Source organism: Saimiri boliviensis, chromosome 9, assembly GCF_048565385.1.
Source record: "Saimiri boliviensis isolate mSaiBol1 chromosome 9, mSaiBol1.pri, whole genome shotgun sequence".
Lineage (NCBI taxonomy): Eukaryota > Metazoa > Chordata > Mammalia > Primates > Cebidae > Saimiri > Saimiri boliviensis.
In genome coordinates, this window is record NC_133457.1 from 125,709,655 (window position 1) to 125,730,992 (window position 21,338).

The window sequence follows — 21,338 nt, forward strand, 5'->3', positions numbered from 1 at the left end:
TGGGGAGAGCCGCACCTGCCGGAGAGTTTGGCCTGGGTGAAGCCCGCACCCCACACCCTGCTCTGCACCAGAGCGCAGCCCCTCACTGAGCAGCAGCCCCCAGGCCCCAGCCTAACACTTGTCTGTCTACAGCCCAGAGAGAGGCCTGGGGCAGCTGTAGGACCAGGGCCTCCGAGGAGGGTGGCTGAGGGGTGGGCACAGGAGAGCAACAGCGTCTCAGGCTGTCCTGCATCCACGGTGGGCCTGAAGATGGATCCCACCAGGGAGCGCACTAGTCCTGGGGGTCAGTGAGGGCTCTGGGGCGGGACGGTCTCTGCGGGATCCGACCACCCAGCATTGCAGTTGAGCGGAGTGGGGGTCGGGGCGCTCCCGCGTCCCCTGGGTCTCATGCCCTTCACAGCACTGCCCCACCGTCACCTGGACTGTCACTGCTGGGCCTCTCCCACCGCCCCAGGCCACAGAAGGGTGCGTGCCAACCCCCTCCTTTTCCAAGTGGGGAGGCCAAGGCCCAGGGAGGAGGCCCCTGGCCCATCACTCAGCGTGGGGACCAGGCCGGACACACCGGGGCTTTGGCTCCAGGCCGGGGACCCCCACCCCAGGCCTGGGAGGGAGGTTGACTCTGCAGCCCTGCGGCCCCCACAGCCCCTCCTGTGCCTGCCCAGCTCCGCTTCTCGAGAAAGGCTATTCTCGGGTCTTCCCAACAGGTGTGGAGCACGGAGCATGAGTCCACGCTGATGTCAGCCTCCCAAAGCGTCCTGGCTGGGCCTCCAGGCCACCTCAGTCCCCAGCTGTGCTGAGCGGCCCAGGGCCCAAGACTGACAGGCGTTTCCGGGGCTGTTGCATCCTGGGCTGGCTCCAGGCTGGGGCTGTCACCCTTATCCAGGGACCAGAGAGAGGGCTGGAGAGTGCCCCTCCCTCCCCTGCAGGGGAAAAAACCCTGACACGGTGGAGGGGGGAAGCCCTCCAAGCTCGGGGCGGCCCCACCGTGCCTGCACCCCGTTACCATGTAGTTGTTGGTTCTGAGCTGGGCTTTTGGGGAGGAGATGCCACCCTGCACGAGGCCAGTGCGGAGCCCGTTCCCAGGCGCTGGGTGCTGTGACCCCCAGGTTCCTGGGGGCGCTGGGAGGCCCTGGGAGGTTGGATGCCTTGTCCTGGCCACCTGGCTCCGGCCCTGTATCCCGCTCACGCTTTGTCCCAGCATTCAGCAGAGCGCGTGGCACTTTATGCGGCCTCAGCAGACAGCTCCCAAACACTGTGCGCCTACCTCGGCCACCATTCCTACAAAGGAGGCGCTGAGGACCCCATTCAAAAGGGCTGGGGTGGCTTCTGGGACCTCTGGCTCCTGGGGAGGGGCCCGGCCTCCAACAGGCAGACACAGCCCAGGCTGTCTCCTGGGCCGCCACCTTGGGCTCAGAGGGGCTGGAGTCAGAGGTGCCGCTGGCAGGCAGCGTCCCCGCCCCAGAACCGTCCCTGGCCCCCGCCCCCAGCTCTGCCCACAGCCTCTTTGCTCCTTGGCCATGAGGAACGAGCCCGGGGCTTGGAGGGGCCTTGAGGTCTCCGGGTCCCCATCACCGACAGGCTCTAGGAGGAGGCCTGCGTGGAGGCGGAGGGGCAGTGCTGCACAGAAGGAAATTATGCATTTTGGCTTCCAACCGCCTCTGCAATGACATCATCAGAAGACTTTTACTGACTGGGCAATAAAACAGCTCATCACCGTGAGCACGAGTGCTTCGGCAGAGTGGCTGCCAGCCTGGCTGCCCTGGGAAGGTCACTCGGGAGCCTGGAGGAGGCTGCCTAGCAGGCAGCAGAATCTCTGGGGGCTGAGCCCAAACACGGCATCCCTGGGGGTGGTCGTTGGCCCTGGGCTGAGTGCAGCACAGAACCCCAGGGCTAAGCTTCCCCTCCTACTGTAGCTACAGTGCTCCTGCCAGGCCCCGGAATGCTGCCCCGTGGAAGCCACTGCCTGAGCATGAGCCAGGCCATGCCCGCCTCGCTTCCTGAGGTCAAGGTGGGGTTGGCTCAGCGGAAGAGCTGGGGCATCGTGTTGGGGCCCGGAAGGGAGGCAGGAAGGGTGGCTCAGGAGAAGGTCTTGGAGTGGAGGGGCCAGGGGACCCACGAGCCTCGAAGAAGGCGTAATGAGGCTTTAGCAGGGGAGGGAGGAAGAAGAGGTCCTAGATCGGGGGCTTCTGGTGCCAGCCCTTGGGCGGAGCTGCCTGGGCCGCGGCTCCCAGCTTGGCGTTTGCCCCCAGCAGGAAGCGGGACGGGCGTGATCCATGGTCTCGATGGGAACACGGGCCACTCAAGGCATGGGATTTCCTGGCTTCAGGGAGCCCTGGAGACCACCAGATCCAGGAATTCCCACCTTGGAGTGGGGGGTAAAGAGGAGGCACCCGGGGTGGAAAGCTCCCCAGTGCTCTGACGTGGCTCCTCTGAAGCAGCCGTCGGGCAGACCCAAGCCCCGAAAGCCTGGCTGGTGCACCACGCTCCCCAGTCACAGCCGGGAGGTCCCCAGCCCGGGAGGGCACCCTTCCCACGGAGCCCGGCTGAGGATGGCGCAGGGCGGAAGGGTGTGGCGTGAACACCGGCATCCGTGTCTGTGGGGCGAGGCTGGGCTGCACGTTCCAAGGCAGGACGGTCGGGGTGGCTTTGCCCTCATGTCCCACCCCGTGAAACCAATTGCCACACAGCTGGCTGCTTGGAAACACCGCGTCATGCCCTCATGGTTCCCCGTGTCAGGATAGGCCTGGCGTCGGGCTCTCCACTCAGTGACTCCCTGGGCCGACATTCAGGTGAGACCCGGCTCCAGCCTCCCCGGAGGTCCGGCCTCTGCCAGGAGAGTCACATTTTCGGCGGAACCCGGCTCCTCGTGGGTGGAGAGCCGCGGTCCCCACTCTCTGTGGCTCCTGGAGGCTGCCGGGAGACCCCGCCACGTGGGCCGGCGCGCCGTGCGCAGCAGGCTGTGGCGTCCTCGCAGGCCGGCAGGATCGGTCCCTGTAGCGGCGTGACGGGGCCGGCCCAGCCAGCACCACCGTCCCTTTGAGTGACTCGAGGTCAAAGTTCCCCTCCTGGGAGCCACGCCGTCCTGCCGGCCCGCCCTCACCAGGGAGACGTGGCAGCAGGACGTTCCCAGGCCTGGAAGCCGCCGGCGCTGCCCACCTTTTGCTTTCAAAGGAAGTCAGAAGACTCTGCGCCCCTCGCTCTGCAGGGAGAGCAGGGAGGCCCCTGAGACCGACGCCCCTCAGCAAAGGCCTGAGGTGCTGAGAGGGAGCGGATGAAGCTTTGCCACCTCAGGCCCGAGGGCATCCCCGTGAGCCCCGCCCAGCCCTGCCCCGCCCTGCCCAGGCCCAGCTCTCACCCATCCCCCACTAGGGGCAGCCATGCCCAGCCGGCGCTCCTGGTGGGAGCATTTCTGGCAGGAGCCATGCCCCAGGTGGGTGATGCCCGGGTCCAGGAGATGAGCGCCGTGCGAGCCTGCTGTCTGCTCAGACAGCTGCAGACTCTGAGTCAATCATTTATCAGGTCCCATCATAAATTCAAGGCATCCCTCCAAGGTTTGAAGAGCTCAAATTTGACTTCCTCGGGAGTTTTACGAGGAGCAGGAGCCATTTGTCAGGGTGGACGGCTCCATCTGTTCCGGAGGTTCCCGGCGAAAGCGAAGCTGGGATGGGAGGTCGGTGCCGTCAGGAGGACATGCGTCCTCCGGGGACCAGCAATTTGGCCAGGAGAGTGCACATGGGGGTGCTGGGGGGCAGGGGGAGGGAGGGCACAGCCAGGTTACTGAGCAAAGAAACCCTGGCCGACTTGAGCTGCGGCCAAATGCAGCTGCCGAGGCCTTGCGGCTCAGGCGGCACCCCATGACCTGGCCACCAGGCCTCTTCTGGAGGGACACTCGGCCCATGGGGCCCGGACCCTCAGGGGAGAGTCACCCAAGCCTCCCTACAACCGCCAGCCTGTGGCGTGTACCCGCCAGCTGCAGGATGTGGGGTCAGATCATGAAGCAGGGATGGCGGTGTCCCGCCTCCTGAACACCCCGGCCCGGAGCTGGCTGGAGCTGGCTCAGGGGAGCCAGGAGGGACATGCTGTGCTGAGGCGGCCGCGAACCTCGCTGGGCTCCTGGGTGGGGGGTGCTGCACTGCTGCCAAGGGCTCCGGGGCTCCCAGGTGGGGTGGGGGCTGCATCTGCCACGGAGCCCAAAGCCTCACGGGGCTGCAGCTTGGGGTTCATTGGGAAACTGCCCGAGGAGTGAGGCTGGCGGGGTGACGGTTCTTCCAGAATTGACCATTTGAGCCCAAGTCCGGGGGCCAGAACAGCCACCTCCCCCATCTGTGGCACAGGTTTGAATCTGTCAAGTGGCTTCGTGGCCACCACCTCAGAATCTCCAAAAGCAGCAGCAGTGGGAACCATCCCCCCCACCGAAGCTTGTGAAAATGCAGATTCCTGGGTGGCACTGCCGGACCCTCTGTTTGGGGGTTCTAGAGCAGGGGCTTCACTGCATCCTCCTACAGCCGCTCTGGGGTGGTGAGCTCTCCATCTGCACAAGCATTTAACCAAAGCACGCAGCTTCAGGCGACAGGAGGGCAGGCCGGACCAGATGACCTCCAGCTCCGTCCCAGATCCGCTGACTGCCTAGGGGTCACAATCACCTGATTCTCAACAGGGTGGTGGACGCAGGCACCAGGACAACACCAGGACGACAAAGCTGGTGGGCGCACAGGGCCCTTGGGGTGAGGGGTGCTGCACAGTGAGCGCCCGAGGGCCTTCATCACACCCTGCTCGGGGCCACCAGCTCCAGGGGGCCACTGTGGCCTGCGCCCCGAGGAGGAGGCCACCCCCTACGGGTATCCAGAGCCTGCTGCCATGTTTGTAAAAGCTACACACAGGGAACTCAAAAGTCCCTGGCCCAAAGGAAACAAAACCCCAGAGAGCGCCTGCCTGGCCCACCGGGAAGAGCCATCTTGGCGTCCCATCCGCACTAGGACTCAGCTTGGCAGCCTGCGCCCTGCAGCGTTCAGTTCCTTTCCAAACGAGTTTGACGTTTTTTATAAAAAGCACCTTTGTAACAATCCCAGAATGAATATTTATAGGGCAGCGATGAGGGAGCCGGCTAATTGTGGCTGAGATGCTGCCGCCGGCTCCCAGAGGATGTGCACGGGAGAGCAAAGCTGCTCCCTTAACCCCTGGGCTCGGGGCTGCGCGCCGGGTGCGGCGAAGAGGCCAGAAGGAGCCCTCTAACCCTAGCAGACCCCAGGCTAGTGCTATGACTGAGGGCATTCAGGGCTGGGGAGGGTCTCAGAAATAAGGCCCTTGGGAGGCGGTGAGAGGCCACGGCCAAGAGTAAAGTGAGAATCGGAGAATTCGGCCGCAGGCCCTCGGTCTCCTCTGTCCGGGGCTGGGTTACAAGCTTCGGGTGGGGCAGGAGGCCGGGAGGCGAGGCCCAGTGTGGGCGTCCATCAGGGCGGCTTGGACAGGACAGCCCAGGACGCCTGTTGTCCACCTTGGAGAGCAGAAGCTCTGAGTTCTCCCCCAGCCACCTCCTTCGGTGGCACCCCGGGAGAGGGGCAGGGACCAGCTGCCCAGAGTGGGGCCGGGCGTAGTTTGGTTCCGGAGCTGGAGGCAGCTGCGAGAGATGCTGGTGGAATCCACAGGGATGGGGTCCCCTTGGAGCCGTGGGGCTTTGCCGACGGCATCACTGTGGCCCAGGACGCAGGGAACAGAAGTGGGTGGCTAGAATCAGGTCCTTCTTTCTCCCTGGAAATGGGAATCTGTCTCGACCCAGAAAAATACCTCTGCAAGAGCCTGTGGCCTCCCTGGGGTGAGGGACCTGCCAGCTCCTTCTCTGCCTGTGGTCCCTGTCCCCTGCAGGACCAGCCTGAGTGGGTGGGAGCCAGGCACGCTTCCCGATCACCTAGCAGTGCTGGGGAGGCTCCCCACCATGGGTGTCTGTGGAGAGAAGCTCCTCTCAGCCCAAGCACTGCTCCCCACCCCTGACCCTGCTGATCCACTCACCCCTGCAAAGATGAGCGAAGCTGCAGCTCCAAGGGGCTTAGGCAGGCAGCTGAGAGGGGCTTCGGGCAGCTGACCGGGGCAACGGAGCCTGCTGGGCAGGAGCTGGCCAGGAATCACAGAGCACAGGGAACAGGGGCCTCTGGAGGCCGTGGGGTGGCCCCTGGTCCACGCCAGCGGCAGGGAGTCTCCCAGGGGAGCCCTACTCATCCTCCGCACTCGACGATGACCTTCTGGGCTGGAGGGTGTCAGAAGATCCATGAGGGAAGGGGTGGGACAGTGGGTCTCCTATGGCTGCTGTAACAAAAGTCACACGTTTATTCTCTTGCCGTTCCGAAAGCAAAAGAAATCTGAAGTCCGGGAGTCGGTGGGGCTCACGGGCTGGGTGGCCCTGACTCCCAGGCAGAGGTCACTGAGAGAGGGTTGGGCTGCACTCTGAGCTGGGCTTATCTTTTTTAAAAAACAGAGGTGAAATTCACTAACAAACTGACTGTTCAATGAGTGTGGTGCAGTGGCATTCAGCACATCCGAAACGTTTGCAGCCACCACCTCTGTCAACGCCCCGACACTTTCATCGCCCCGCCCCCCCGCCCCCCAGCTCCGGTGCCCCAGAGGCCGCCCCTCCCGTTCCTGCCCCACCTGGCTCTGCAGAGCTGCCATCAGCTGAATCCTGCAAGGGGCAGCCTCTGCACCTGCCTCTCCCGCTGAGGGTTCCAGGCACCTCATGTTACTTCGAACGTCCCCGCGCCACCCCTGTTTAGGGCCAGTGCTATTCCCCTGCATGGACATGCTGAGCTTCATTTATTTAGAGACGGAGTCTCGCTTTGTTGCCCAGCCTGGAGTGCCGTGGCATGATCTCAGCTCACTGCAACCTCCGCCTCCTGGGTTCAAGCGATTCTTTTGTCTCAGCCTCCCACGTAGCTGGGACTATGGGCACCCACCACCACACCCGGCTAAATTTTGTATGTTTAGTAGAGACGAGATTTCATGATGTTGGCCAGGCTGGTCTTGAACTCCCAACCTCAGGTGATCGCCTACCTCAGCCTCCCAAAGTGCTGGGATGACAGGACATGCTTTGTCTATCATCAGCCCACAGACCTGCGGCTGCCTCCGCCTTTTGGCTACTGTGAATAGTGCCACTGGGAAAACTCCCGTGTGCCTATTTGTTAGACTACTTCTTTGTATTCTGGGGAGCATGTGCTGTATTAGTCAGGTCTTGCATTGCTGTAAAGATAAACCTGAAGCTGGGTCATTTATAAGAAGAGGTTTAGTTGGCTCATGGTTCTGCAGGCTGTACAGGAAGCATGGGGCTAGCATCTGCTTGGCTTCTGGTCAGCCCTCAGGAAGCTTACAATCATGGCAGATGGCGGAGGAGCAGGCTTGTCACACAGCCAGAGCCAGAACAAAAGACAGAGAGTTGAAGGGGAGGCACTACACGCTTTTCAACACCCAGATCTCTCGAGAACTCGCCGTGGAGACAAGCGCAGGGAACCCAGCCGCAAGGGATCTGCCCCAGGCCCCACACCCCCAGGCCCCAGCTCCAGCACTGCGGCTCACATCTAAACGCAGGCTTTGGAGAGCAGGTGCAAGTGCTGCCGTGGGCCCAGGAGTGGAATTGCTGGGTTTTATGGGTTCATTTTTGGAGGGACTGCCAGGCTGTTTCCACGGTGGCTTCACCTGTGTGGAGTGGTGAGGGGTAGAGTGAAGGAGGACCCATGGGTGGCTGGGTGGCAGGGACAGGGCTTGGTCAGGAGCCAATACCCTGCTCCCTGCAGGAAACAAGAAGGGCAGAGACCAAGAGAGCCCCACATGTTCACGGCCACCCTGTACCGACACAGCTGTGGGGTCAGCTCCGGGGACGTGGCCTGCTCAGCCTCAGTCCTCTGTTGGGGCCACTGGTCTGGGCCCAGTGGCGGCCTCCGCTGGGACACAAGATGCCATGGAAAATACTGGCGTCGGGAAACCCGAGAAACCCGCCCCACAGAGCATCTTGGCTGTCTGGGGCTTTGTCCTGTAGCGGTGGGTGATTAGGGACAGCTCGGGTCTGGGTAGCTGCAGCAGAATCCTGCAGACGAAGTGGGAGCAGCTCCCATCACAGCCACCCCTGACTGGGACCACAGCTCCCCAATGGCTCCCCCGCCTCTGGGGTTGGGCATCCTGGCAGGTGCCCCCACCCTCCGTGGCCTGACCCTCCAAGGGCACTGGCCCTGCCTTACACCTCCCCCACTGAATAAGCCCCAGCCTCACCCCACTCGCAAAGCTGAACACATGAACGTGGATTCAGCCAGAGTCCTCCTGCCCTGCCCACAACCCAGCTGTTCAGATCGATGGATTGATCGATAGATTCATTCATTCATTCACTTGGTCCTCCGAGCTCCAGTGTCTGAAGGCTGAAGGGAGGTAAGGCAGCAGCCCTGCCCGGGGCCTTCCCTGAGCTCCCCCGTCCTCGTCACCCCCGAGGGGGTGCTGCGGCTCCTCTTCCCAGGTGAGGAAGCCTAGATCGGACAGGTGAGAACCCTGCCCTCATTCACAGCCAGGCCCAGGCTCGGAGGGACCTCCCCTTCACCAGGGCACAGGGATGCTGGTGCCACGGGGCCACCTCCCCAATCTGTCTTGCTGGCGGCAGGAATGCCAAGGACATGTGGGCAGCAAGACCCTCCCCTGGACGAGGGTCCATCGCAGGGTGTCTGCCCCACTGGCTGAGGGTCCCCCTCTCCCCGGCAGCCAGGACCTGGTCATAGCTGCTCCTGGGACCCTCACCCTGACTGTGTGAATCTCTGCCCATGATAAAGACCCCAACCCACAGCTGTGGGGGGTGCAGGAGGAGGGTGTGGGTCACATTCTAAGCACAGACATCCCAAGGGGGTTGTGATGCCACCGCCGGGCCCTGGGGGCTAAGGGGTCACTTGGGACACTCAGTGGTGGCCCAGGGTGAGGCTGGAATCCAGGATCAGGTGGGTCCTTCCCAGCAATTCAGCCCCCTTCCCAGGCTGGATGGGTGTCCCTGTGGGAGCTGCCATGGCGTGGGGCCTCCTGATCGCCCTTGGCTTCCGGGAGACTTTGGCTCTCCTGCGCCCACCCCCCGCTCAGCGCGTGCAGTGAGCTCCCCTCATGCCGGGTGCGCTGTGGCCAGAGTCAGCATGTGCCTCCACTTACCCAAATCCCAGGCCCCTCGCTGGGAGCTGTCCCCAGCTCCGGGACCCTCTGGGATGGGCCGCAGCGTCTGCGTGAAGGAGCCTTTCTCCCACCGCTCTGGCCGGGGACGGCCTCTTCTGCGCCACGCAGGCCACCATGTGGGGGCTCCCGCTCTCCAGCCCTGCTCCCCTTTGGCTGCACTCAGGGTTCTGGGGCTGGAGCAGGTTCAGATCTGGGGACAGACTAGGATGCAAGGGCAGGCAGGCAGGCTCTGGGTCTTTGAGTGCTGGGCAGCTGGTTTTTCCTCCTGAGCCTCAGTTTCCCCACCTGCAAAATGGTCTCAGAAGGCTCCCTGGTGATGGGATGTCCCCCTCCCAGGGGGTGCGCCCTGTTCCCCAGGGCCCAGGCCGTAGGGCCCACCCTGCCCCTCTGATATCACTGGTGGGGGCTGTTCATTCACCCTATCCAGGACTTCCCTGACCTCTGACCTGTCCCCCAGGGCCCAGGCCTTCTGACTTCTCCCTTGCTCCTGTGACCACATCTGCTCCACAGTGAATCTTTCGGGCAAACTTTCAAGGCACGGCCAGAACTGGGCAGCCCTCCCCAGGGCACCGTGGCTGGGCAGGGCCTCCTGATGCTCCAGCCTCTGCCCTCCGCCCTCGCCCTCAGCAGAGCAGCCACAGGGGCCCTGCCACAGCCATGCCAGCCTGTCCAGGCCTGTGCCCCTCAGCAGCACTTGCAAAGCCCTGGCACTGGCCTACAAGGCCCGGCGTGGTCTGACTCTGCCCGAACTCCAGCCCCAGGCCACCCATCCACCACCACTGCCCCGGTGCAGCCATGCCAGCCTTTTGCTGCCCGCTGGACATGCCAGGGCCCCCTTCCCGCCTTCTGGCCGCTGCCTCCCTGTGCATGCTCTCCGGGCTGCTCTTCCGGGAACCTTCCCCGCCTGCCCCTCCGATATCATTGCGGGGCCTGCTCATTCACCACCCCCAGGCCTTCCCTGACCTCTGACCTGCAAGGCCATCCCAGGCCCTGCCTACTCTCCGGCTGCTCCTTCTGGCCGCCATGCCCAGTGCTGGGCCTGTCTCCGAATTTGCTGGGTTGTGCATTTTCTCTCTCCCCTGCTGTCCGACATGGCGCCAGCTACACGAGCCTTCTGAAGCCGAAACAAATGAAAGCTGCGCTAAGTAGAAGATCCGGGTCTACAGTGGCACCAGCCGGTTCCCGAGTGCTCGGCAGCCACTCGTGGCCAGTGGAAGCCACGTGGGATGGGGCAGAGCACTCACCGTCATGGCGCGTGGTCAGTCCTGCAAGGGCGGGGTGAGCCTGCTGTCCCCTGCTTGGGTCCCAGCTCAGGTGTCCCTGTGGGGTGAGGGCTTCGGTGGTCTTCTGCTCGCTCCTTCATTCGTTCACACTTGAAACCACCTGTAGACACTAGGGGAAAGTCTGGGGACCTACGCCACCTCTCCCCTTTCTTCCCCTCTGCCCCCACCCCCTGCCCCTTCTCTCCCCTCTCCCCTCCCTCCTGTCTCTCCTACCCACGGCGGCCTCCCTTTCGAACCCTGGTGGAGTGGGCCTCGGGCAGCATGGCCTGGGCATCGGGGGCAAGGGCAGCTCCGGGACATGGTGGGGGCAAGACAGGCTGGACCCAGCTCTGATCCATGCTGGGTGTGGGTGCTCGGGCAAGTGAGCACCCACCTTGAGCCCCGGTTCCTCCTCCGTAAAGTGGGGAGAGCAAAATGCCCTCCTCTTACAGTGCCTTGAGCTCAGCGTAGAGCCCCGGAAGAAGCTTCTGGAACACCAGGCAGCCTAAGCACTGGGTGCCAGCTGCTACTGCGAGGCTGGGGCTGTGAGTAAATGGGGAAACTGCTCTGTCCTCTGGCTTCGTCCTTGGGACCGTGGCGACCTGGGGGTCTGGCCACCCACACCAGCCCTTCTCCCGGAAGTGACGGCCGTGTGCCTGTGCCCTTGTCCGTGGGTATGGGGCTGTCCAGGAGGGTGATTTATGACCTTGTCCGCCGCACCACCCCCTCACCACCACAGGCCACCCGAATCCTCGATGGAGCCGCCTGCACAGGCCTGCACTCCGCTCCCCATCTCCCCCACTGACCCCAGCTGCAGGTCTGGCCTGAGCCCTCACTGTTGCCTGGAGAGGGCAGGTTGAAGGAAGCGGGGTGCGGGGGAGGGGCTGGCAGGGGGCGTTTGGACGCTGCTCTCCGCCTGCTCTCACACTGCCAGCGGGAAGCCGAGTGGCTACTTAGTTCCCAGAAAAGTGCTCAGAGCTGGTGGAAGCTTGAAGCCTCCTGGCCTCATTCATGGTGAGACGTGGGGTCTTCAGCGGGGCGTACAGGGCTGCGAGCAGGGCCTGGCATCACCCAAGAAGCCTCTGGGCAGGGGTAGGGGGTGCCCCTTCGTCCCCTGATGTCGCTGGCTGGACACCATGTCCCAGAGCTGCCCTTGCCCCTGATGGCCCAGGCCATGCTGCCTGAGGCCCATTCCACCATGGTTTGAAAGGGAGGCCCCAGTGGGTAGAAGAGACGAGAGAGAGGGGAGAGGGGAGAGAAGGGGGGGCAGGGGGAAAGAGAGGGGAGAGGCGTCTTAGGCCCTGACACCCCAGGGTGTCTGTCTGTGTCGCAAGTCTGGCTGGGGCTCCAGCTCCATGGCTCTGCAGAGCCGGCCTCGGGGTGTGGGGAAGGGGCTGTGAGCCCAGGAGTTGAACCTGGAAGAGGGACCCCTTCTCAGCTCCCACAGGCCATCCTGGGGGACGCGGGTTCCTCACAGGGGTACCCTGGGATTAGATGTAGCTGAGCCTGTTCTGAGCAGTGTGGGCTTCCCAGCCCTGTGCCCCACACTGGCCAGAGCCAAGGGGATACCTTCCCAAGCCCGGAAGGCGGTGGGGACGTTTCTGAGGTGATTTCTGAACAGATGACCTATGCTCTGGACAGAATTGATGAATAGCAAAGGTCATTGTCCCCAACACATGGGCCTGCACCTGCCGCCAACCATTGGGCCCTGGACCACTGCAGTCCGCCACCATTCCACATCGTGGTCCCTGGTCCTGTGGGGCCCCAGAGAGACAGGACGAACAGCCAGCGTCACACAGCCTGTGAGGATGGTCTGCCAGTCCTGGCCTCCGGTCCTGAGTCCAGGCCCCGTCCCAGGCCCCGTCCCAGGCCCACGTCTGTTACGTAATTCAGGCATGAAATCCAGAAGGGGGAGCTCCTGAGCCCGACCAGCATCGGGGATTGGGGTCTCCCCATCACACACCCTTGGTGGCAGGGTCTGGCTGGTGGTGGAGGGGCAAGTAGGTGGACCTTGCCTCTGTCCAAGGTGACAGCATTTGTCCTGACTTGGGGTTGGCTCGAGAGTCTTTGGAAACCCAGGTGGCTCCATCACCACCTGATCCTGACCCCAATTCTGGGCAAAAGGGCAGAGCCGACAGGGGACCCAGGAGTGGGTGGCCCAGGTGGGCTCAGCCTACTGGGGGCCCAGAGCTGCGTAGGAGGCCGTAGCCTCCTGCCCCTACCCCCTAACCCTGGCCGTGCACCCTGGGAGATCCCCAAGTCTCCCCAGGGCACCTAGGAGCCGGCTGGGTGGCATGGAGGCCGCTGCCCGGCTACCGGCTACCAAGGAGGCGCCTGTGTGCTGGGCTGTGCTAAAAATAGCCGGGGGATCTCGGCAGGGACAGCCGGTGGGAGGCCTGTTGGGGAGGGGCGGGAGGGGCCGGACAGCAGCCCCGGCCCGGGACCCGCCGTCAATGGCGTGGGTGCTCCCACCCTGTTCCCGGTGGCCGGGCCAGCCACGGCCCAGCTGACAGGCTATTTTTTCCCCTGCTTGACTAAATATGGTCAGGGAGTGCAGCCCGAGGGGGCCACTTGGCCAGGCCCGCGTGTTTGGGATGCTTGGCCGGGTATATAAGAACTGCAAAGGTGAGGCCGGCTCCTGACCCGGGGGGGCCCCCACGCCCGCTCTGGCCTCTCGGGTCAGGCCCTCCCCTCCCCTCCCCCGCCGCCTGTGTCTCGGGAGCCGGCTGTGTGCGTGTGAGAGCCCGCCCGCCCGTGGGACCTTCCCTTTTGTTCGCCCTGACCTCTACCTTCTCTACCTTGTGCTGACCCCGCTGGGGTGCAGGGGCTCCCTGCAGAGGAGGCCGGGCTCAAGGTGTGCGGCTTGGCTGCCTCTCCCTAACTCTGCACCAGCGCCTCCTCCCTCTCCCTCTCTCTCTCTCTTTCTCTCTCTCTCTCTCTCTCTCTCTCTCTCTCTCTCAAGATCTCCCTCCCTCTAGGTCTGCGCTGCTGCAGGAGGGCTGGGGGAAGGGCAGGGGTGTGGAGAGGGGGTGCCTGGTGTCTTCTTTCTCTCTCTGCCCCCCTCAAGTGCGGACGCATGGATCTCCGGCCCCCACCCCTGCCTTCGCGATTGGCTCCCGGAGGAGGTGGCTGGTGCGGCCGCTGCTGCAGCATCTCCTAGGGAGCCGCGACCCTGCGCCCGCCGCCGCCGCCGCCGTCACCAGCCCGGCCCCAGGGGTGCCCCAGGCTCCTCGGTGAGTCCTGCTCAGCCCGTCGCCACGGCCGGGCCGCCAGGACGGCCCCTGCAAACTTGCCGGGCGCTGCGGTGGGGGTGTGCCTGCCGGCGAGGTGGGTGCTGTGGGTGCTGGCGCCGTGTGGGTGCTGGCGAGGTGCGGCTCCGGCGGGGGTGCGGTGGAGTTTTCTCTTGGCTCGCGGCATCACCCACATTTGGAAAACTGCAGAGCCAGCAGCCGGCAGGGCCGGGAGGGCGCGTCCAGCTGGGAGGCAGGAACTTTGACTTTCGGGCATTTTGCAAGAGAGCAGCCGCCCCCAGCACGGGCAGCAGAGGGCGTGGGGGCTTCAGGGCTGGGGGGGGCACGATTCACCTGACACTCTGCAACAAAGCCCCAGCAGCTGGACATGGGGCTAAACTTACCCTGAACTTGCGGTACCCCCCACTGAGGTGCTGGTGGGGGGCAGGGATTCCCGAGCTGAGCGGTGGAAGGCCAGGCTGCCTCCGGTCGGACTCCGCACTTCTGCGGCTCTCCCAGCCACGTCAGGGTCAGGAGGCATTGACAGGGGCAGGGCAGGGCGGGGGGCGGGGGGCCTGCATGGGCGGAGACTAGGGGGGCTTCGGGGAGAGCAGCCCTGGGGGTCTGGGTCTGTGCGGGTCCCTGCTGGGGGGCTTCAGTTCCTCGTGGCCTCCCTCAGGCTGGTGCTGGGGGCCGGGGTGGCATCACAGCTGAAGAGCCCCCGACAAGGCCGGGGGCACCAGGCGCCAGCTCTGCTCACGGTGGGGTCTGCTTGGAGGTGGCTGGGTGCTTTTTTTCTATCTAGATGGGAAACTTTTTGAAAAGTGGCTGTGATTCGTTTGTGAATGGGCAGAAGTCCTATGGGCTCCGGCTGGGTCTGGGGTGACTCTCCTGCCCTTCCGGACTCCCAGCTTCCCCCAACCCCCATCCCCTGTGCCAGTGAGTGCCTCAGAGGTGGTGGGGGCTTGAGCCAGGCTTCGAGAGTGTCCCAGGCTCTGAGGGCTCCTGTGCCAGGAGGTGGGGACGTTGGGGAGGCCTTTTCCCTGGACTCGGGGGGCAGTTATGGTGGGGGTCTCGGGAGGGCGCAGACGAGCAGCCGAACCCCGGGCGCCCCTGAAGCGGAAGCGCAGGCTGCGGTGTCGGGTGCCCTTTTTGTATCCTTGGCTCCGCGAAAATGATAAATCACAGCAGCCACATGGAAATGGGACATCAGCTTCTGCTTCTTTCTGCCATTTGCTCTTTCCTTTGTAGAGGGGATGCCTTCCAGGGCCCTAAGCACAACCCACCCCCACCCCCACCCCGATGTAAAACTCCAACCCAGCTGTGCCCGGTCCAGCCACACAGCCACACAAGCACACAGCCACACAGCCCCATAGCCACACAGCCACACAACCCCATAGCCACACAGCCACACAAGCACACAGCCACACAGCCCCATGGCCACACAGCCCCATAGCCACACAGCCACACAACCCCATAGCCACACAGCCACACAAGCACACAGCCACACAGCCCCATAGCCACACAGCCACACAAGCACACAGCCACACAAGCACACAGCCACACGGCCACACGGCCCCACAGCTACACAGCCACATAGCCACACAAGCATACAGCCTGACAGCCACAGAGCCACATAGCCACACGAGCATACAAGCACACAGCCACACAGCCACACGAGCATACAAGCACACAGCCACACAGCCACACAAGCGCACAGCCACGCAGCCCCTGCCCCCCTCTCCAGGCACCTGCGGAGCCCTCTTTTCGCCTCTCACCACCTCACCTGCCAGGCTCGCCCTGGGCCGCCTCCTCCTCCTCTCCTTCCCCCTCCTCCCCATCTCTCCGCTCCAGCAGGTGGGGGCGGCTTCCCTTTCTGCTGGTGAGGCCTAACCTTGAGGTCCCATTGGTCTCCTTCAGGCTCTTTCTCCACATTTTTCAGCCTCTGTCTTCACGGCTGGTCACAGAAGTTGACGGGGAAGGAGGGACCCTCTGCTTCCCACTCAGAGGCAGATTTAAATGCAATGAAAAACATATTGATACAATTAAGTACTCCAAAGTGCTTAGTTTGCCACTTGCTAAGTTTACTTAAACCCTCTTTAACAGGCTCATTAGGAACTGGTGAGTACCGGGAAATTCATTAGCAGGAAGGCAGCCCTCCCTGCATTTGACTGTAAATTGGTATTGATCAGGGGCCGGTGGAGGCTGGGCAGCTGGCCACAAAGAGGCAGGTGTGGGGTCAGCTCCCGGGGGTGCCCGGCCGTGGCGCTGGGCAGGTGCGGTGCCTGCTGACCCTGGTGCCTTGCTTCAACTGGGCCGCACTGCGCGGCGGGCAGGCAGAGGCAGTCCGGGCTGGTGACGCCGCGAGGCGGGGATGGGGGAGAGGGTGAAGAAGATCCAGAGAAGGAGGGAGAGAACCAGGGAGACACTCCCACACCCACGGGGTGTCCGCTGTGGCCAGGCTGAGGCACCCAGGGAGCTGCCCCCAGTGGACGGCCTCTCAGGAGCTCCCAGCCACGCTCTGGGAACCTGGAATCCTCCGAGGATCGTCCTTCTCATCTTCAGAGAGAGGTGCTGAGCCCTCCTTCGGGGACACCAGGTCCCAGGAGGCAGCCTTCACCAGGGACCTGCCCAGGAAGCTGCCAGCTGCTCAGGTAAGTCCCCGGGGCACCTCTCGGGCCTCTGGTCTGCAGCTCCTCGTCTGGCCTCTCGAGCAAGGAGTTGTCCGGCTCCTGGAGGAGGCTGGTCCTGCGAGTGGGGTGCTGGGCAGGGTGTCCCCCGAGGCCCCTCTCTCCACCCAACCCTTTCTGGGCCTGGCTGGGACGCGGGGGCCAGGGGTCAGGGAATTGCTAGCTCTGGAAGCTTGTGGACGGCGCCTCCCTCCTCTGGGGTGAGGGCGGAGGGCAGCCTGTCTCTCCGCGGATGCAAAGCTGAGCGGCTGCTGGGGCCGGGGACCGGCACGCAAGACTTTCCGGGGCTCACGGTCGGCTTCTGCCTTTCTGGATCATGCGAGTGTGTGAGACAGGGAGAGAGAGATGGAGTGGGGGATGGAGGGGTGCCAAGGTCAGAAGGGAGCAGGGAGCCCGGGCCCCTGAGGGCCGAGAGACCCCAGGCTGAGGCGGCAGGAAGGCTGTCTGCTCTCACGGAGAGGGCCCGGGTGTGGATGCCAGGGCCTAAGTCCCAGCGCCTCTGCGCTGCGGGGGCCCGGGGTCTCGGAACTGCACGCTGCCTGCCTGGGAAACATACTTCTTTATATGCCCATATGGACCTGCTAAGCTATGGAATGTAAAGAAGTATGTATCTCAGGCCGGGACCTCTCTCGCCGACTGAGGGGCGCTCCATGCCACGGGGCCGCTGGGGCCGACAGCCAGCAGGGGTGAGGCCGGGGCGAGGCCGGGGCGGGGCCGGGGCGGGCAGCAGGCTGCCTGGGCGTCGGTGGACGGTCGTGTCCCCGCCAGCATTGTTCTGTCACTTTGCCTGTGTCAGCAGGTGGAAGTGCTCACCAGACATTAAATATTCAGCGTGCTGACTGCGGCAGAGGGGAGGCGGCCTCCGGCAGGCGCGGGGTCCAGCTCGGGGCAGGGGAGGGCTGGGGGGTCGGGGCCTCGGCTGGAGAGCATGGGGCAGTGGCGGTGGCTGTGGGGGCTCCCCTGACGGCCACCCTGGGAGAGGCCACCAGCCGGCAGAAAGGGCCGCATGTGGCCAGGGCAGACACGGCTCAGACACACAAGACGAGGGCGAGTGTGGAAAAGAGCAGGTGTCCGGGTGCAGGAGGGACGGAGGGGCTGGGCAGCGAAGGAGAGGCCGAGAGGGAAGGCAGGCCCCCGACGGGCAGGGCAGAGGAGCCGGGAGGCACGCGGCCCCCTAGGAAGGCACATCTCTGCCCGCACGCAGAGATCTGGGAACGCAGCGGGTCAGGGCCGCCGCGAGGGCCCTTCGGCCCCACTCCTCTGCGGAGGGCACCTGGGAAAGGCTCAGAGAAGCGGAGTCTTGCAGCACGGAGCCCACGGCCCACCCCAGGGTCCTGGGAGCTGTTTGGGTTTGCCAAATGTCTCTGGCTCAGGCCGCCCCAACCGTACCCCCGCCAGAACTCCGGTTCAGCTTTCTCTCTGTTCCGCTGAATCCAACCTGAGGCATGTTTTGCTGTGAATGCTGGGGAGGCTTTGGCAGAAAGTGCCAAGGGGCCCAGGGCCTCTTGCTTGCCCGCCCGTCGGGGCCTGAGAGCCGCCCGCTCAGCCACCGCCCCAGTCCCAGCCTGAGAAAGGCCCAGGAGGACGTCCCGGGGCCCAGGGGCTGAGGGCAGGTCCGGACCTGCCTGTGAAACCCTCTTCCTCAGGGCTGGTCCTTCAGAGAGAGGATGGGCAGCGGGTTCTGGGGTCACAGGCAGGCGCTGGGCCGCTGCATGAGGGGTGTTGGCCTGGCTTCATTTTGGAGTCTCCGATTGGAGGCGTTTGCTGCCTGGAATGAGGCCAGGTCCCTGTCCGGGCACCCCACCCACCGCAGGCCAAAATATTAATTTCCGGAGTGTGTGCCCTCTCTGCCCCGGCAGGTGCTCCTGCACCCCACCTCCCCCACCCTGGCCTTTGGCAGGAATGGAACGGGAAGGGACAGGCAGGCAGCCCCATCCTGCAGCAGCTGGAGGTCTTGGGTCTGGGGGCAGCCAGGTCACTTGAGCAGCCCTGGGTAAAGGGATCAGGGGCTGCTCTGAGCTGTCAGGGGGCTCCCATTCCTCGGGGAGCCTCGAGTTGACTGGAGAGGAGGGCCTGGCGGTCAGGACTCCTGGCTCTCAAGTCTTCCTTCTGGAAGCTGTGTTCTTCCAGCCTCGGCCCGCCTCCCACAGCTGCAAAGGCGCGGTGTTGACCTTCGGCGCGGCCTCCTCTCTGCCTCTGGACAGAGGGTCAGTGCCTAGCGTCCCCTGAGGTCATCTCTTCCCTGCTTGCTTCCAGCTCCGGCCACAGGGAGGGAAGTAGTCGGACGTGCGGCCACGGAGGCTGCCGGTGGCCGCAGACACAGCGTTCTCTTCCCCTAGATGTGGCTGTCATACATTAAAGCTTTATTGCAGGATGTGGTGTTTAAATAAAAGCATTAGTGTTTTGGAATTAGGTTTGACTGAGCAGTAAAACTAGAGAGTTCACAGGGAGAAAGCTGCGGCCCGCTCGGCTGTAAATCACCTCCAGTCTCGGATCCGCTGAATTAAAAATGAGCATTGCATGGACACCGCCCCTGGCAGCCCAGGTCCCTCTGTCCTGCACGTGTGGCCTGATGGTGCTCCCCAGGGCTCCTGCTGCTTTCCTGGGATGCTGGGACCCGGGCTGGAGCCTCCTCTTCGTGAATCTCCAAAGTCTGGCTCCCAGGCAGCAGCCGGGACGGGAACCCCAAGCCGGCATGGGGCAGCGGCACACTGGGACTTCTGTGGGGGGCTTCGTGCCTGTCTATTTGAAGGAGGGGAGAGTGGGCAGGCGGGGGTGCCGAGCCTCGACGGCTGTGTCTTGCCCACAGGGACTCTCCGGAGGCCACTCAGGCACGTTACCGTGGGGGCCGGGATTCTCAGAGCGAAATGAGCCTGGACTGGGCTGGGGGGCCGAACACGGGACACCCACCCCCTTGGGACTTGCCTGCTGGCTCAGGGACCCAGGTGAGTTTGTGTGGCCGTGAGGAGGCAGCCAGTGCCCATGTGTCTCTCTCCCCAGAGCAGGTAGCACCAGGGGGAGGCTCCTGTGTTTCCAGAACACTCTGGAAACTGCCCCAGGGCGATCGGAGGGTGGGCCAGGCTCCTGCTGGTAGAAATTGTGGAGCCCATAAATTCAGCGGACCAAGTTAGTGACATTTTTCTGTTCTGTGGCTCACAAAAGCTAGCCATGCTCCAGGTGAGGTTTCCACCCAGCAGTGACACCAGCTCTGGGTCTTGGAGCTTGAAGGAGGAAGATGGTCTTTGGGAAGGGCGGGCCCCGCCGCTGTGCCTGCGCGCGTGTGAGGGGTGATGAGTGGACCCGCGTTTCCGCAGCAGGTGGACAAGGACATGGTGGCACCTCCTTCTGGAGAAGGGGTCGCTGGTGATGCCGGCTCACTAGTGCTTTCGTCTAGTGCAGGAAAGCATTTTCTTGCAGAAGCCTTCAAGGCGTGCGCAGGGGCTGGTGCGAGCGTTTGTGAGAGGTGCGTCTGCAGTCTGTGAAACTCTCGCGCTCACGTGAGAAGCGTTGCATCTCGGAATGAACGGCTATTGAGCATGATTAGATTGACCCGCAGGATGGATAGTTTAGCTGCCACAGCTGGAGTCCATCAAAATGAACATTGCTTGAATTGCAAATTTTATCCAAAAAATGCTCAGAAGTAAAAATGAGCGAACCTGAGTGGCCGGGCTATCTTCAGGGCCTGGGCGTGGCTGGACAGTGCTGGTCTGGAGGTTTCTGGGCAGGGACGGCCGGAGGTGGATGGGGCGGTGCCATCACTCGAGTTGCTGCCACCTTCGCACAAAGGGTAACCCAGCAATCTGAGAGGCTTTGTGCTGACTCAGCCCCGCCATGCACGTCCAATTGCAGAGGCCACCCGTGCTCTCTGCAGCCCTGCTCCCGCCTCTGCTGCCCCTGGGCAGGACGCTGACCTCGGGATGGCTGGGCTTGGGCCCCGGCAAGGGAGACTCTTGGACGGGCGCGCAGGGCTCTGTGAGGGGCTCTGTGAGGGACCCTGGCCTCGCCTGCAGTCCTTGGCCAACCCGCAGCCTCTGTCCCTGTGAACTGGAGGCATCGCACCCAAGAAGAGGTGGGCATGGCTCTTGGGAAGGGAAGGCACCTGCAGACAGCAGCGGCAGCTCCCAGAGCCTCCTGCCATCTGCGCCTTCCTGAGGGCCAGGGCCCAGCTGGCCAGAGCTTGGGCTGGGAGGTCCCTCCCAGGAGGCCCCGGGGTGCCCAGGGAGGACTCTGCCTTTGGGGAGGACCCTGCTTTTGGTACTCAGAGTCCCCAGCTGGCTCTGACCCCTGGAAGGCCGTCCTGCCGCGTGGGGAGGAGCAGCGGCTGCAGCGGGGGAGCGGGGAGCGGGGAGCAGGGCCGGCTGCTGCAGAGCTGCTGCGGGTTGCTGCAGAGCAGTGCAGGCAGATGCAGGCCATGCGTCTCAAGGGCAGGGAGCAGAGGGCCACCTCCGGCAGCTCCACCGCCAGCTCCCTTAGATAGAGGGACGCAGGGCTGAGGTTCCCGCACGGCCGTCACCACAAAGGTCCCGTGAGCTCGGCCGATTCACCCAGGTTTTGGAGGCACCACTAAGCCTCAGGCCAGGGCTACTTTCTGCAACTGGGTGGGCCGCTCCAGTGGAGTGCAAGTGCGTGAGGCTGAAGAACAGGGCTGCTGGGGGCACACTGCTCCTCTCGGGCCTCCTGTGTCCACCCCAGGAAGAGGACAAGGGAGACAGGGCTCTGTTTCAGCAGTGCCAGGTGCAGAGGTCACGGGCTGCTCCCTGGCTGGGAGGCGGTCACCCAGCAGCCCTGGCAGTTGGGAGTCTGGGGTCCACTCTGCACAGGGTCAAGTGACTCCTTGGCTGGGACTGGAGGCAGTGTGCCCACGTGTGTTTGCATGAGCATGCACGGAGGGCGACTTCCGGGATGATGGGGACAATGACCCAGAGTATTTTTAACAGTGGCAGGAGAGGGGGTAGAAGGCAGCTGTCCCTGGAACC

General features: G+C 63.8%; 1 long non-coding RNA gene across 4 annotated transcripts; it reads right to left on the reverse strand.

The window, feature by feature from the left end:
• Nucleotides 1–4,901: 4,901 nt before the first annotated feature.
• LOC120367898 (uncharacterized) lies at nucleotides 4,902–13,537 on the reverse strand. Of its 4 annotated transcripts, none has more exons than XR_012519386.1 (5): nucleotides 13,241–13,537; nucleotides 10,425–10,563; nucleotides 9,160–10,294; nucleotides 6,007–6,300; nucleotides 4,902–5,748 (listed from the first exon to the last, which is right to left on the reverse strand). It is a non-coding gene; the product is annotated as an uncharacterized LOC120367898 (long non-coding RNA). The 4 variants fall into 4 exon arrangements; XR_012519388.1 differs by lacking the exon at nucleotides 13,241–13,537 and having other exon boundaries at nucleotides 9,160–9,465; nucleotides 10,144–10,294; nucleotides 10,425–10,624; XR_005582153.2 differs by lacking the exon at nucleotides 13,241–13,537 and having other exon boundaries at nucleotides 10,425–10,624.
• Nucleotides 13,538–21,338: the final 7,801 nt, after the last annotated feature.